The sequence below is a fragment of the Aquarana catesbeiana genome, linkage group LG02, assembly GCF_042186555.1.
Source record: "Aquarana catesbeiana isolate 2022-GZ linkage group LG02, ASM4218655v1, whole genome shotgun sequence".
Classification (NCBI taxonomy): domain Eukaryota; kingdom Metazoa; phylum Chordata; class Amphibia; order Anura; family Ranidae; genus Aquarana; species Aquarana catesbeiana.
Window position 1 is genome coordinate 641,290,268 of NC_133325.1, and position 14,546 is coordinate 641,304,813.

The 14,546-nt window shown below is 42.2% G+C and overlaps 1 protein-coding gene across 7 annotated transcripts in view; it reads right to left on the minus strand.

Annotated features, from left to right (window-relative positions):
• Window positions 1-14,546, minus strand: part of CDKL5 (cyclin dependent kinase like 5) — a 571,173-nt gene that overhangs the window by 203,160 nt on the left and 353,467 nt on the right. The window lies entirely within an intron of this gene.

Consider the following 14,546-nt stretch of genomic DNA (forward strand, 5'->3'; position numbering starts at 1 on the left):
TAGAGGCGTAGTAACAATAGTGTTCTTTAAAATGTTCTGTTTGACTTAAGATTTGTGCTCTCCTCCCATGCCTCTTTGAGATAAGTAACTGTAGGCACTAAAGACCCACTTTAAATATCCATAGCACCTGTTGGAATGTGAGTTATTTTGTCATTATGATGAAAAAAATGTGATTGCTATATTCCTACTCAATTCTTCCAGTCCAGCCATTCAACAAAACCTTGCAGCTTAATAATCCTAAATCATCTGCAAATTTGCAATTTTAGTAATGTTTTCCTGTCGTTTTCAACTTCAGCAACTAGCCTGTTATTACCACAGCATCCTAAAATTGTCAAGGCCGGGATTAAAAGGCTAAAGTAAAAAGCAAGATTAAGCACATGTAAAACAAAGAATAAAAGACGAATGGTAAATAAAACATGCAGGATCAAGAAATGGGGATAAGAAAAGGAAAAGCTCCAAATAATAGAACTGTCTGACAAAAGGTATTCATTTGTTCAAAGAGCTTTAAGAGATTAAGACCCCTTTCACACTGCGGCGTTTTTCAGGCGCTACAGCGCTAAAAATAGCGCCTGCATGACGCCTGAAAAAAGCTGCTCCATTCACTCCAGTGTAAAAGCACTGGAGCGGTGCGCTGGCAGGGCCTCACAAAAAGTCCTGCCAGCAGCTTCTTTGGAGCAGTGAAGGAGTGGTGAACTCACCGCTCCTTCCCATTGAGATCAATGGGGCAACGTTGCAATACTGCCGGCAAAACACCCTCTTCGGTGGCGTTTTGAGGGCGGATTTAACCCCTTTTTGGCCGCTAGCGGGGGGGTTAAAACCACTCCCCCTAGCGGCCGGATAGTGCAGCTAAAATGGTGCTAAAAATAGCGCCGCTTTACCGTTGACGCCCTAGGATGGCTCGGTGTGAAAGGGGTCTTAAGAAAGAAATAGAACTGGAAGACCCACCAAATGAAAAAGGAATAGGCATCATACTGCTAAACAGCAATCAAGAAACAGGAAAGAAAAGTAAAGGAAGCTCTACACCGTGGCCTGCAATTTATAAATGAAATGTAAAATGCCAGCTGCAGTATGGAGAAACATTCAGGTGAACAAAGCAAAGCCAATAGTAATAGCCATTCCCCACTAACTGTAGTCCAGATAAAATGTATATTTTCCCACAAATTCTGTGAATGGGCTCAATGTGTATGCTGCTGCTTTAGGTGGGCTTGCCACACAGTCCCTTGCACCAGCAGTGTTTTCAGGTGCAAGTGTGTATTCAGGTGCCGGATGCTTCTACTATTCGCTTTAAAACATTGGACAAGTGTTTTGTTTGTATTCACAAGTAATTTGATATTTTGTTCCCCTGCACTGGACCATTCTGCCTTTTTTCTCCTCAAGCCTGCATTTTGGCTTTGTTTAACTCAATAAAAACCATTGTACCATAAAATTAAATGAGGGAAAAGGAAAAGAAAAGGAAAAAATTGCCCCAAAATTGTTTACAAGCCAGCGGGTGGATGAAGCCTCCCTTGTAGTTAAACAAAGCCACAGATTTTCATTGTGCACCATTACAACCTTCCAGCTGCCAGTATCCTAACAACCAATGACATCATCGATTATAAGGGGAACATAGGGCACCTACACAACATCCTTGATTGCCCATCCTATGCCCCTCTCTGTCAGCACTGAAGTCACATTAACTGAGTGAAGGAGAGAAAGTGAGGGGGAAGAGAAATACTGGATTATTAGACAGTACCAGTTTGCAAGGGTGGAGGAATAAATCAGCTCTAACTTTGGGTGTCCTACGTGTGTGGATGTTGCGGCATTATGTAAAACTATTTGTTTAGATTTTTACATTTTAGAATGGGGTGCCAGAAGATTGTGTATAATTTTAAAGGGTGCCTTGACGCAAAAAAGGTTGAGAAACAATGCTCTGAGCTACTCAGCTTTTATGTAAAAAAAAGCTCTGACTTTTGTTTTTAAAGAGTTTGCAATTGCTCACATGGTATAATTCCAATTTACAGGCCCTTTCCTAATTTTAAGCTAAAGTTCTAGGCTATGGTAAAAGTTACCTTACATACTCTCCTCTTTTAGATTTAAATACATGATATGTGTCAAGTTCTGTGAATTGGCTCAATGTGTATGCTGCTGCTTTAGGTGGGCCCGCCACACAGTCCCTTGCACCAGCAGTGTATTCAGGTGCAAGTACCGCTCATCATGCCATGTGGAACAAATGCAATAGGATCCAAAGGTTTGCACACTTGAAAACTCCATCCACTTTATTACATAGTCACCTAGTTAATTTGGTTGAAAAAAGACAAAAGTCTATCCAGTTCAACCAACAGAAAAAACACACACACACACACACACAAAAACAGAAAACTTCCATATACACTATCCTATACCCACAGTTGATCCAGAGGAAGGCAAAATAAAAACCAATAAAGCATGATCCAATTTGCTTTAGCAGGGGGGGAGTCCTTTCTGATCCCCCAAGAGGCAATCAGATATTCCCTGGACCTACTTTAACTATAAATATTAGGGGGCGTGGCTTGGAGTCCATGAGAGCGGCTGCTTAATCTCACAGCTCCGACTCTATACACCCATCCTGCAGGCATCCTGGCTCCAATCTTCTTCAAAAAGGCACCGAAATACTCCTGAGGAATGTGGGCATCCGATCCAGGCATGATGGTGAACAAATACGGGCCACCCGCTCCCCAATCTGCGGTGGAACAACTCAACTAGCTCGGTTCAGAAGGCAAGATGGCGCCGATCCCTCAGCCATGCACGAGGCCGCGCTGCAGTCTGCCTCATCTACAGCACAGAACTCGTCTCAGGGGGTGAGTGACTCTGTACCTGCTGTCTTTTGCACCCAGGCAGCACACTCAGAACCCCTAGACTCCCCGGTCTGCTCAGAAGGCTCTGTATCCTCAGCCCCCTCCATTGCTGAGCCTACACTGGCAGAAATTATGCTAGCCATAAGGACTGTAAGTCTTCCCTCACTGTCCAAATAGAAACCATCCATATTGATTTCTCCCACCTGAAACAAGACGTTCAGACCCTACAGGAAAGGACGGGAGAGTTGGAGGGATGCGTTAGCTCCCTGGAAGACACAGTGCACCCTTTATCTGCAACCGTTCGTACAGCCACGAATGAATTGGGAGCCCTGACAGCCAAGTTAGACAATTTGGAGAATCATTCCTGTCGGAACAATCTTCGATTTGTGGGGTTTCCGGAATGATCAGAGGGTTCCCAGGCCCGAACGTTTTCTACATAAATGGCTGAGTGATGAGCTGGGGGTAAAGGAACTCTCCAAAACCTTTGAGATCGAGCGGGCACATCCCCCGCGTCCCCCACAACCTGGGGCCCCCCCAAGATCTATAATTGCCAAATTCCTTAATTTCCGTGACAAAGTCGCTATCCTGCGTCTGGCCAGGGAGAAAGGCCCTCTCAAGTTCAACGGCAATAACATTTCCATTTATCCTGATTTCTCAGCTGAGGTGCAGCGTTAGCGCATGTCCTTTGCAGCAGTAATAGATCGCCTCCGCAAAGAAGGCCTCCCCTATGCTGTTCCCTGCTAAGCTGAAGGTGAAGGTAAAGCTCATTTTTGCTCTTGTCCTAAGGAAGCTATGTCCTGGTTAGACTCACGACTTGGGAAGCAACCCAGACAATGCCGCAACTGAATCCACAAATTTCAGTCCCTGAGTTTCCACGCGCCCATCCATTTTTATTGCTTGTCCCTCATGGACATAGTCCTCTGTGGATCTACCACTATGACTGCTATTCCTTGTTCAGATACTGGACCTGCTTGAGACATGCTTTCGTTTTAAAGCAATTTTTCGTATTTGTTTCATTTTTCAATTTTTGCACTGCTGACAAATCCTACGATCACTCCTACCAGCAATGCCTTTTGAATCACTTACAGATTATTACTGATGTGCCTCACACATGTGTTGCTGTTTGTGCCTTCCGTTCAGGTTTCTTACAGATCCTGCAAGATGGACACTTACATTGCATCTGAGAGTCCTCATGGAACTGCTACTTTCCCCATACAAAGGTGTGGCGAGGCCACAGGACTTTTTACTCCCTCTCAACTCTGTTCCTGAGGGGGACATATTTTTGTTTTGGGAACCAATGCTCACTAAGTTTGGGTTGGTATAGCGGGGAGAGGGGTGGGCGACGGAGGGAGGGATGTTTGTATTGCTGGTCTTCCCACAAATCCCGGCTCCAGAGAATGGCTGGCCTCTCAGGTTTTTGGTTGTTAAGTTTGCTCTTATGAACAATTCTTTTCTGTTGTTACTGCATCCATACTATAGACGGTATCATAGTCAGCAATTTCTGTGGTATGCTGCACCATTTAATACCTTTTGCAATGTTCCTGTACTAACTAAAACTACTTATGGCTGACATGTTAAAATTGATTTCATGGAATGTTAGGGGGTTGAACTCACCTCACAAGCAATCCCTAATATTCTCCTATTTTAAGAAATACAAACCTCATATCATTTGTCTTCAAGAGACCCACCTCACGGGTACTACGCTACGGTCCCTTAAACGTCCCTGGTTGGCCATTCAATATCATGCTACTTATACCAACTACTCTCGAGGGGTTTCGATTCCCTACCAGCTGAGATTCTGCTTGTGAAATTGGACCCCACCGGACGGTTTATTATACTCACACTTCGCATAGTCCCCACGATTTTCACGCTAGTGAACATATATGTTCCTCCCCCATTCTCCCCAGATGTCCTCTCTCATCTGTCCCTACTATTACCGTCCAGATCCCCGGGTCCCCTGCTCTTTGTTGGAGACTTTAATGCTGTACTAGACCCTGCAATGGACCGCTTGAGAGGTGGGGGTAGGCCATATCCTACATTTGTTGACTGGACCCAGGTATTTGCCCTTACCGAACTGTGGCGCTGGAAACACCAAGAAGACCGCCAGTTCTCCTGTCACTCTGATTCCTTCCTCACTATGTCTCATATAGACCTGGTGTTCGCCCCAGTGGATGTACTCCCACTGGTCCATTCAGTTTCCTACTTACCCAGAGGGATTTCGGATCATGCCCCTTTGTTGGTTGGTCTCCTCCTCCTGCCAAGATCGGGCCTCTGGGTCTGGAGATTGAACCCCCACTAGTTTGAGGATGAAATTGTGCAGGCTGAGTACCAAAGATGCGTGACCGAATACTGGAGTATGAACCAGGGTACCACTGGACTCACCACAGCCTGGGATGCTTCCAAGGCTGTGTTGAGAGGTACCTTTATGTCCATTACCGATATCATGCGCAAAAACGCCCAGCAATGTACTGAAGAGTTAGAAAGTGCCCTAATGAAGGCAGAGGCAGAATACTCCCAAAACCCCAATGCACTGTCCCGTTGGCTTCACTGTCGCAGGGAATATGAACTCCGCCTGTTAGGTCTTACCAAAAAAACATATGCTCTATGTCACCCAGAAGATATTTGAACATGGTAATAAGGCTGGTCACCTACTCGCATATCTTACCAGATCTGATTGTCCCCCTATCTCTATCCTCAGAATATTGGTCTCGGGGAATACAATTAGCGATGTCCCTCAGGATATAGCAGAAGCCTTTCTCTCCTTTTATCTGGATCTTTACACTTCTAGAGCTGATTACTCTGAGACACAACTTGAAGAATATTTAAGCCAAATTACACTCCCCCGTTTGACAGACCAGGTTTGAGAAGAATTAGATGAGCCACTTTCTGTAGAAGAACTTTCACTTGCAAATTCACAGATGCCGGCTCATAAGACCCTGGGTTTAGGGGGTTTTCCAGTTGAATGGTATAAACAGTTTCAACACCTCCTTAGCCCTATTTTACTCAAAACATACAATGAGGCCCTGAAGGAAGGGGTGCTTCCCCTCTCAATGAGGGAGGCACTCATTGTTTTAATACTTAAACCTCGAAAGGATCCACTAAAATGTGACTCCTATCGACCGATATCTCTTATTAATGTGGATGTAAAAATTTTGGCTAAAGTCCTGGCTAACCGTCTAAATAAGGTGATTGTTGAGTTGGTGGGGAGCGACCAAGGCGGCTTCATACCAGGCCGATTGACCAGGATGAACATCCGTAGACTGTTCCACAACCTGACATATCCGCATGACTGTGCACCCACCCGAGTTGTTGTATCCCTAGACACCTGTAAGGCCTTTGACCAGGGATCCTCAAACTACGGCCCTCCAGTCGTTCAGGAACTACAATTCCCATCATGCCTAGTCATGTCTGTGAATGTCAGAGTTTTACAATGCCTCATGGGACTTGTAGTTCTGCAACAGCTGGAGGGCCATAGTTTGAAGATCCCTGCCTTTGACAGTGTGGAATGGATGTATCTGTTTTGGGTCTTACAGCTATATGGATATAAAAAATACTGTGCTAAAGGATAGGAATAAAAATAAAAGTGAGCTGCAACTAAAAAGTGTTATACGACACTGAACAAATATACAAAAACAGAAAGTCGTGCTAAATAGTTAAAGCGGGGTTCCACCCTAATTTTGAACATTATCTCTATGCATTCTCTTCCTTGCCTAGATGCTGACATGCTGTGTAAAAAAATTTAAATTGCCGTAATTACCTTTTTTTTCTAATCTTCTTAGCACTTCCTGGTTTTCCTCCCATGGGAGTAGACGTGTTTCTAGCCTCTCCCAGACCTCCCACAGTCCCCTGGGAGCTAGTCTCAGGCTTCCCAGCATGCATTGTGCAACAGTGTCATCACAACATCTCGGTGAATGCTGGGAGCACAGCATTCACCGCATCCAGGAAATACATGCTTGTGGGCTTCAAATGCCCACAATGAAGATGGAAACCGCCTTCAGTGAATTTTATAAGTTATTCTTTACAACGAAATCGGACACAGGCAGACTTATTACACAGAACATGTGAGTAGATAATCATGAGAAGAAAAGTTTGTGAATGAACTCCAAAAAAAAAAAACGATAGATAGGTGGACCCCCGCTTTAAAAGATCAATTAACATATGTTGCCAATAGTAGGTGCCAAAAAATTGTTATATAAGTGACACAAACTCAAGAAGAAAGTGCAAAGTTAAATGCATCTACCTATAAATTATACATATTGAAGTGCATAAAAATCAATACAATTGAGTATTGTTAAAAAAGAAAAAAAGTGCAAAATAAAAACTAAAAATGTCCAATGACTGGGTGATAATACAAAAAAGGATTGAAGAAACCCCCAGAGTTAATCAGTGTTACTAAAGGATGAATCCATATAGTGAAACATAAAAAGTCCAGTAAATATGTTGATCCAAAAAGTGATGTTAGGTGAAATTCCACATTCAAGTGATAAGTGAAAGGTATATCCTCCACCACAGAAAAAGCTGCCGCTTACCAGAAAACGGTGGTCCCTTGTTACAGGGGACCACACTGAGCGAGTGGCTATAACCCCAGCCCGGGATCTCACTGGCAGGCACCGGACTCCTCAGCGTCAGCAGGAATGGTCAGCGGAGGTCAGTGGAAGGGTCAGTGGATAAGCAATATTGTCATCATAAAAAACAAAAGGCTCCACATAGCATAAATCCTTTACATTTATTAAAGTATCAAAAGACAAATGGACACTTACAGCACAAAGGATGTAAAAAGGCAAGGTAAAAGACTGAGCCGGCCGGCTTCCAAACAGCCCGTAGCTTCCGGGACTGGACGTGCAGCGGTGACGTCAGGACGTGGCTCCTCCTCCCTATATGGCTTTGGCCCTAGGCTGATATGGATATAGAGGAGCCCTGGATACGGCTCCTCTATGCAATGCCACTCGCCCATATTCGTATTAATTTGCAAATTACTGAAACCTTCGAGATCACCAGGGGCACCAGACAGGGCTGCCCTTTATTGCCCCTCCTATTCGCATTGGCTATGGAGCCCTTGGCTGTCCGGATCCATAACTCCTCAATAATTCACGGTCTACCCATCAATAGCATAGAGGAATGAATTTCTCTCTACGTGGATGATACGCTAGTTTACCTAGCAGACTCCCAGGACTCACTCAGTAATCTGTTAAATACTGTAACCACTTTTGGAGACTTTTCCCGGATTCCGAGTGAATTGGGACAAGTCCATTATTTTTCCCCTAGACCAAGCCCTTCCTTCACAGACTCACTTGGATTCTAGACTACAAATAACCACCTCCTTTAGGTACCTAGGAGTTGTGGTACAAATGCCACTGTCCCTCTATATAACTAATAACCTAGGCCCACTACTGCTTCAATTACAGACCCAAACCAAACAATGGAGGGACTTGCCTTTGGACTTGATGGGACGGGCCAACGTCCTCAAAATTATATATCTGCCTAAGCTGTTGTATGTCCTGGCTAACTCCCCCTGTAAAATCCCCAAAACGATTTTTAAGAGCATTGACTCTATATGTATCGCGTTCCTCTTGAACGGTAGACCCCGTAGGGTGGCATTGGAGACGCTTCGTCTCCCGTCCCACCTGGCGGGTTTAGCTTTCCCTGACTTTTATCTTTACTATCAGGTATCTCAATTGGTCAATATTCATGAATGGCTGCATCCAGACTCAAATAATGCATGTACCACCCCTGAAGGAGCCATAGTTTCCTCATTTGAAACACTACATAACATAGTTTATCGAGGATGTACACCACCAGGACCTGGAATGACTATCTTACGTACCTCCCTATCCTTGTTTAAATCTGTGATGCTTAAACATACCTCTGACTCATGGTTAACTTCCCCCAATAGTCCACTTTGGTTTAATCCGACGCTTCCAGAACTAAACTCCTTACCTGACCCTCAAAGATGGACTTCCAGGAGTATTAAATATCTATGTCACATATACACTCCTCAAGGATTTAAATCCTTCTCACAGATGAGATTAGATTTTGACTTACCGCGTATTTATTTGTTCTTTTATTACCAACTTAGGCATGCTGTGCGAGCACAGTTCAGTTCCCTGGACAATCCGCTTAAAACCCCTGACCTGGAAAAAATCCCAAGATCCCCAGACCAGACGAAACTTATCTCTACTTACTATGCAGCTCTGGTGACAGACTCTAACCCTAGATTTAAAATAGCACAACGGAAGTGGGAATCCTTAGATATCTCCATCATGGAAGATGACTGGTTGGAATTCAGTGATACCTTTAAGACTTCTGTTATATCCTCTAGGGATAGGGTGATTCAAATAAAGATTTTTCACCAATCGCACCTCACACCGGCTAAAATGCACAAAGTGGGCATATTATCCTCTGCTGAGTGCTTTCGGGGATGTGGACATATGGCAGATTTCCTTCACTGTTTTTGGAATTGCCCCATAATACAGGACTTCTGGCGGAGCATAGGCTCTTTTCTCTCCTCTGCGTTGGGACTTCCCAACATAGTCCACCCCAAGAACTGCCTTCTGGGTGTCTTTGGTGATTTGCCTGTCCCTTCCTGGGTCAAACAACTACTTTGTATCCTATATTTCTATGCCAAGAAATCCATTTTATTGACCTGAAGGGGAGCGGCAACCGCAACCAAGGGACTATGGTTAAAACTGGTTAATGAAGCTCTTCCACTTTATAAGCTCACTTTTGACATCTGTAAAAGCATTTCATAAAATCTGGGGCAGGTGGCTGGCTAGCCCCCTGACCCTCTCCCCTATACTGCCATGATCAGAGTAAGCTTGAGGCAGTTTGCCCTGTAACATGATTACACTCTTTTACAATTTTACTGACTATGGTCAAAATGCCTGTCTATGGAGTTCGACACTGTGAATGATCTAACTTGTTTTCTAGCATAATGCTTAATGGATGTATTAACCAATTATTGTTCTGGACTGACACAGGAGCATTCTCTATTATGGTTCTTCATGTTGGACCTTACTAGGTCCTTTTTGTTTTGTCTTTGTATGTCTGTAAGTTAAAAACTGCAATAAACACATCTTTAAAAAAAAAAAAAACTATAAATATTAGTATCCAGTTATATTTTGTGCATTTAGAAAAGAGTCCATGCCTTTCTTAAAAAAAATCTACCAAGCTTGCCAGAACCAGCTCTTGAGGGAGTCTATTCCACATTTTCACAGCTCTTACTGTGCAGAAGCCTTTCAGTATTTGGAGATTAAATCTCTTTTACTCCAGCCGTAAAGAGTGTCCCCTTGTCCTTTGTTATGACCTTAAAGTGAATAACTGCGCACCAAGTTCACCATATGGACCACCTATGTATTTACAGTATACATGTTAATCAAATTCCCCCTTAATCTCTTTTTTTAAGAGAATGAACTCAGTTCAGCTAATCCTTCCTCATAGCTGAACTTCTCCATGGATCTTATCAATTTGGTTCCCCTTCTTTGCACCTTCTCCAGTTCCCCAATATCCTTTTTGTGAACTGGTGCCCAAAACTGCATATTCCAGGTGATGTCTTACTAATGATTTGAACAGGGGGGCAAGATGATGTCTCTTTCTCTGCAGTATATACCAGTATTGAATAATCGCTAGCAACGTGAAATGCGTTGACTGTGTTTCCTTGCTCCCACTGTGTTTACTGTTGCTGTATATGACGTTTTAAAGATTAGTGATGCAGTTTTTAAGTGTGCAGCCCTTTGGATCCTATTGCATTTGTTCTGTTAATGGATAGTGAAGATCCTGTCATTCACCTGCTCCACCTCTATTCACAAAATGTGATGCATTGTGAGAAAATAGTAGTACTGGGTCCCTGAGTGAAGAAGGCAGAAAAGAGAGGGCAAGCAACACAACTCTTTACACTAGTAGTGGCTGCTGTTAACCCATACAGCACCGGGCTCAAGGCATTATACAGCAACTATGAAGGAGGCATTAAGGGAAGATATTTACAAGAAGCAGCAATCTGCAGGAAAAAGGATACGCCCCATTACATGTTATTAATGTGTTGGGTGCTATAGTATATCCCAAAAAAGAAAAATTTCAGCTTTAAAAAAAAAAAAATCTGGGCTGAAACTAAGCCCCCTGATACAGTCTGACTGGGTCACTCTTGCTCGATGCCTCACTTCAGCTTCAAGTGAAGGCACTCTTGCTACTTGAGCAGAACTGTCAAGTCCATCCCAGTTACAAAGTTGACAGAACTGTCAAAGAAAAAAAATAGGTAGGTTCACTAAAAAAGCAATTCACTCCATGTTAGAAGAAATAAACATAACAAGTTGCAAAGCAATTATCCTCCAATCTTTATGGATTTCTGCATGTGAGTAAAAGGACTTTCACAGTGAAATGTCAGTTGTACTTGTAATGTGACATACGTTCTGTCAACCTTTTGGCAGCTTTTCTAAGGAATACTTCTTACTTCATCTTTTAGTGGTCTTTCGTTGTGTAATTGACTTGATATCCTGTATATAAGGCCATCCAACAATGTAAAATTGAATAGGTCATACTGTATATTTCCTTCCCAGAGTGGAAGTACATCATAAATAAATGTCCCTCAAAATGTATTGTTAATAAGAGTTTGATTGACTTCTTTCTTACTTGAAGTAACTAAGCAGCAGGGGTTCAAATGGGCATATCCCAAGCATATTCTAAAAGACTGACATGAGCTACATTAAATGAAGCTGATAGCCATATGTGGCTCATAGCAGGCTGGTTATAATGGACATACAGTACAGACATAACTTTCTGAGCCAGCCTTTTTTAACCAGGGTGGCCAGGCACCCTTGGGTGTCTTTGCAAAATGTTTTAAAATTGCCCAAAAATTATTCCAGACCGCTCTAATATATCATCTAACCTGCAGGCTCCGCTCTCTCTTCCCGTCTAAGCCTACATCTCATTTTCTATTATTGTCTTGAATGTCTCTTTCTCTCCCCCTGCCTAGTTCTGCATCTATTTTCTTCCCACTTTATTCTACTCGGTTCTCACCTTTTCTCCTTTTTCACTCCATCTCACCCTCTGCTTCCGTACCCCTTTCCATATTCCACCCCTTTCCTCTCCCCCCCTTTTTTTTCTCTTTTCCCTTCTCCTCCACCATGGGACGACAAGCCCACCCCCTTTGTCTAGCCATTTCTCGGGCCCCCTGTACACAGTTACTCATTACCACCTCTGACACTAGTGCCGGATGCTTCTACTATTCGCTTTAAAACATTGGAAAAGTGTTTTGTTGGTATTCACAAGTAATTTGATATTTTATTCCCCTGCATGGGACCATTCTGCCTTTTTTCTCCTCAAGCCTGCATTTTGGCTTTGTTTAACTCAATAAAAACCATTGTACCATAAAATGAAATGAGGGAAAAGGAAAAGAAAAGAAAAGGAAAAAATTGCCCAAAAATTGTTTACAAGCCAGCAGGTGGATGAAGCCTCCCTTTTAGTTAAATAAAGCCACAGGTTTTCATTGTGCACCATTAGAACCTTCCAGCCGCCAGTATCCTAACAACCAATGACATCATCGGTTTATAAGGGGGACGTAGGGCACCTACACAACATCCTTGATTGCCCATCCTATGCCCCTCTCTGTCAGCACTGAAGTCACATTAACTGAGTGAAGGAGAGAAAGTGAGGGGGAAGAGAAACACTGGATTATTAGACAGTACCAGTTTGCAAGGGTGGAGGAATAAATCAGCTCTAACTTTGGGTGTCCTACGTGTGTGGATGTTGCTGCATTATGTAAAACTATTCATTTAGATTTTTACATTTTAAAATGGGGTGCTGGAAGATTGTGTACAATTTTAAAGGGTGCCTTGATGCACAAAAGGTTGAAAAACAATGCTCTGAGCTACTCAGCTTTTATGTAAAAAAAAAGCTCTGACTTTTTAACTTGTTGTTTTTAAAGAGTTTTCAATTGCTTATATAGTATAATTCCAATTTAAAAGCCCTTTCCTAATTTAAGCTAAAGTTCTAGGCTATGGTAAACGTTACCTTACATACTCTCCTCTTTTAGATTTAAATACATGATATGTGTTAATATCTACTAAAAAGAGAAGTATGGATTAAACAGAGTTACAGTCTCTTTCAACAGGATATATGTGAAAATATGTATTATGTGTAGGTCAGAAACACATTGCCATGAGGAATGATGAGCATAAAAGAGTACCACTTTATATACTGTATTTTGCATAGATCCTACCTGACGCCTGTTGGCCTTTCAAGATATAGACCCAATCATAGTCCTTTACGCCCTATGTGCTCTACTGCCTCCAACACATTCTTTCACTTACTTTGGTCATGCCTTTTGATCCAAGGCTACTAGAAGTAGGTGGTCAAGATCCATGCTCCATGCTAAAAAAAACTCAACTTCATTGAATACAATATAATATCTTCTGGGTACATTGTCAGATTCAGGACTGAACAAATCCACTACTGGTTTTAAGCTACTCATCTGACCCAAGAATCCTGAAAAGTTCACATCAAAGCTGTTGTTCACTATTTATATATGACCATGGGGGCTGTCTGTAAATTTCAGAGGATATGGGCTCAATGGAGGGCCATACTCAAAATCTATCACCTACGATACTGTAGAATAGTAAGTGATAAGTGATTCCACCTAGCAGCACTAGAGTAATCAATTTGAATCCCAACGACGGCACTACCTGCACAGAGTTTACATGTTCTCCCTGTGGCAGCGTGGGTTTCCTCTGGGTTTTCTCCCACACTCCAAAGACATGCAAGTAGGTGTATTGGCTCCTGTCTAAACTGACCCTAGTATGTGTATGTATGTGAGTTAGGGACCTTAGATTTGAAGCTCCTTTAGGGCAAGTACTGATGTGAATGTAAAGCGCTATGCAAATTGATGGCGCTATATAAGTAGTTGTAACAAATAAATAAAAAAATAAAAACGCCTTTGGGGTCTGATGCAACTGAGGTGGCTTTTCAGTCTCAAAAATCTTGGTCATCCATACCACCACATAACAGTATGCAACGCTAGATTGTCAGCTTGTTTCTCGCTATGGAGCTTATTTGTTAAGTAATTTTATAATTACTATAATTACTGTATCTCTATTGTTATGTGTTTTATGTCCTTAATAATTCTTTTTCTATACCTCCCTCATTTCCCCCTTCAATTACCTTGATCAAAAAGGGTTTGAACTGGAAAAAAAGTGCAATTGACTCATATGTTGTTGTTGATGAACACAGACTGGCAGACTCCATCTGCCTCCTGCCTTCAGTGTATATTGTGAACATTTAAAAAATGCTGAGTGGTGTTGTGAGCCAAGCTTTGGTCAAGGGGCTTTGAAATGGTGCATAAGTATCTGACCTATGAACATAACCCACAATCACCAATATTTTAGACAATTTCAATTGGTAATATTATACATTATGTAAGCCAGTTTGTAGTTTCTTGTTCAAGTATTTTAAATAAAGATTATCAGAAAACATTGAATGTAATGAGTAAAGAGAAAAATTTTACATTGTAACATTAAGATGATGTTATTACAGGAAAGTATATCTCTAGTCACATATGACATCATAGAGTTGTTTAGTTAAGAATTAACTTAAGACAGATCAATGCAGTAAATTAATAGTTATCTATCAAAACAAGAATCTACCTTATATATATATATATATATATTTATGTAGAGGCGCTAGTATATTTGTTGCTCTTTTCAATAGTGGAACATTATGGTCTACCGCTGATTTGGAGCCCAATAT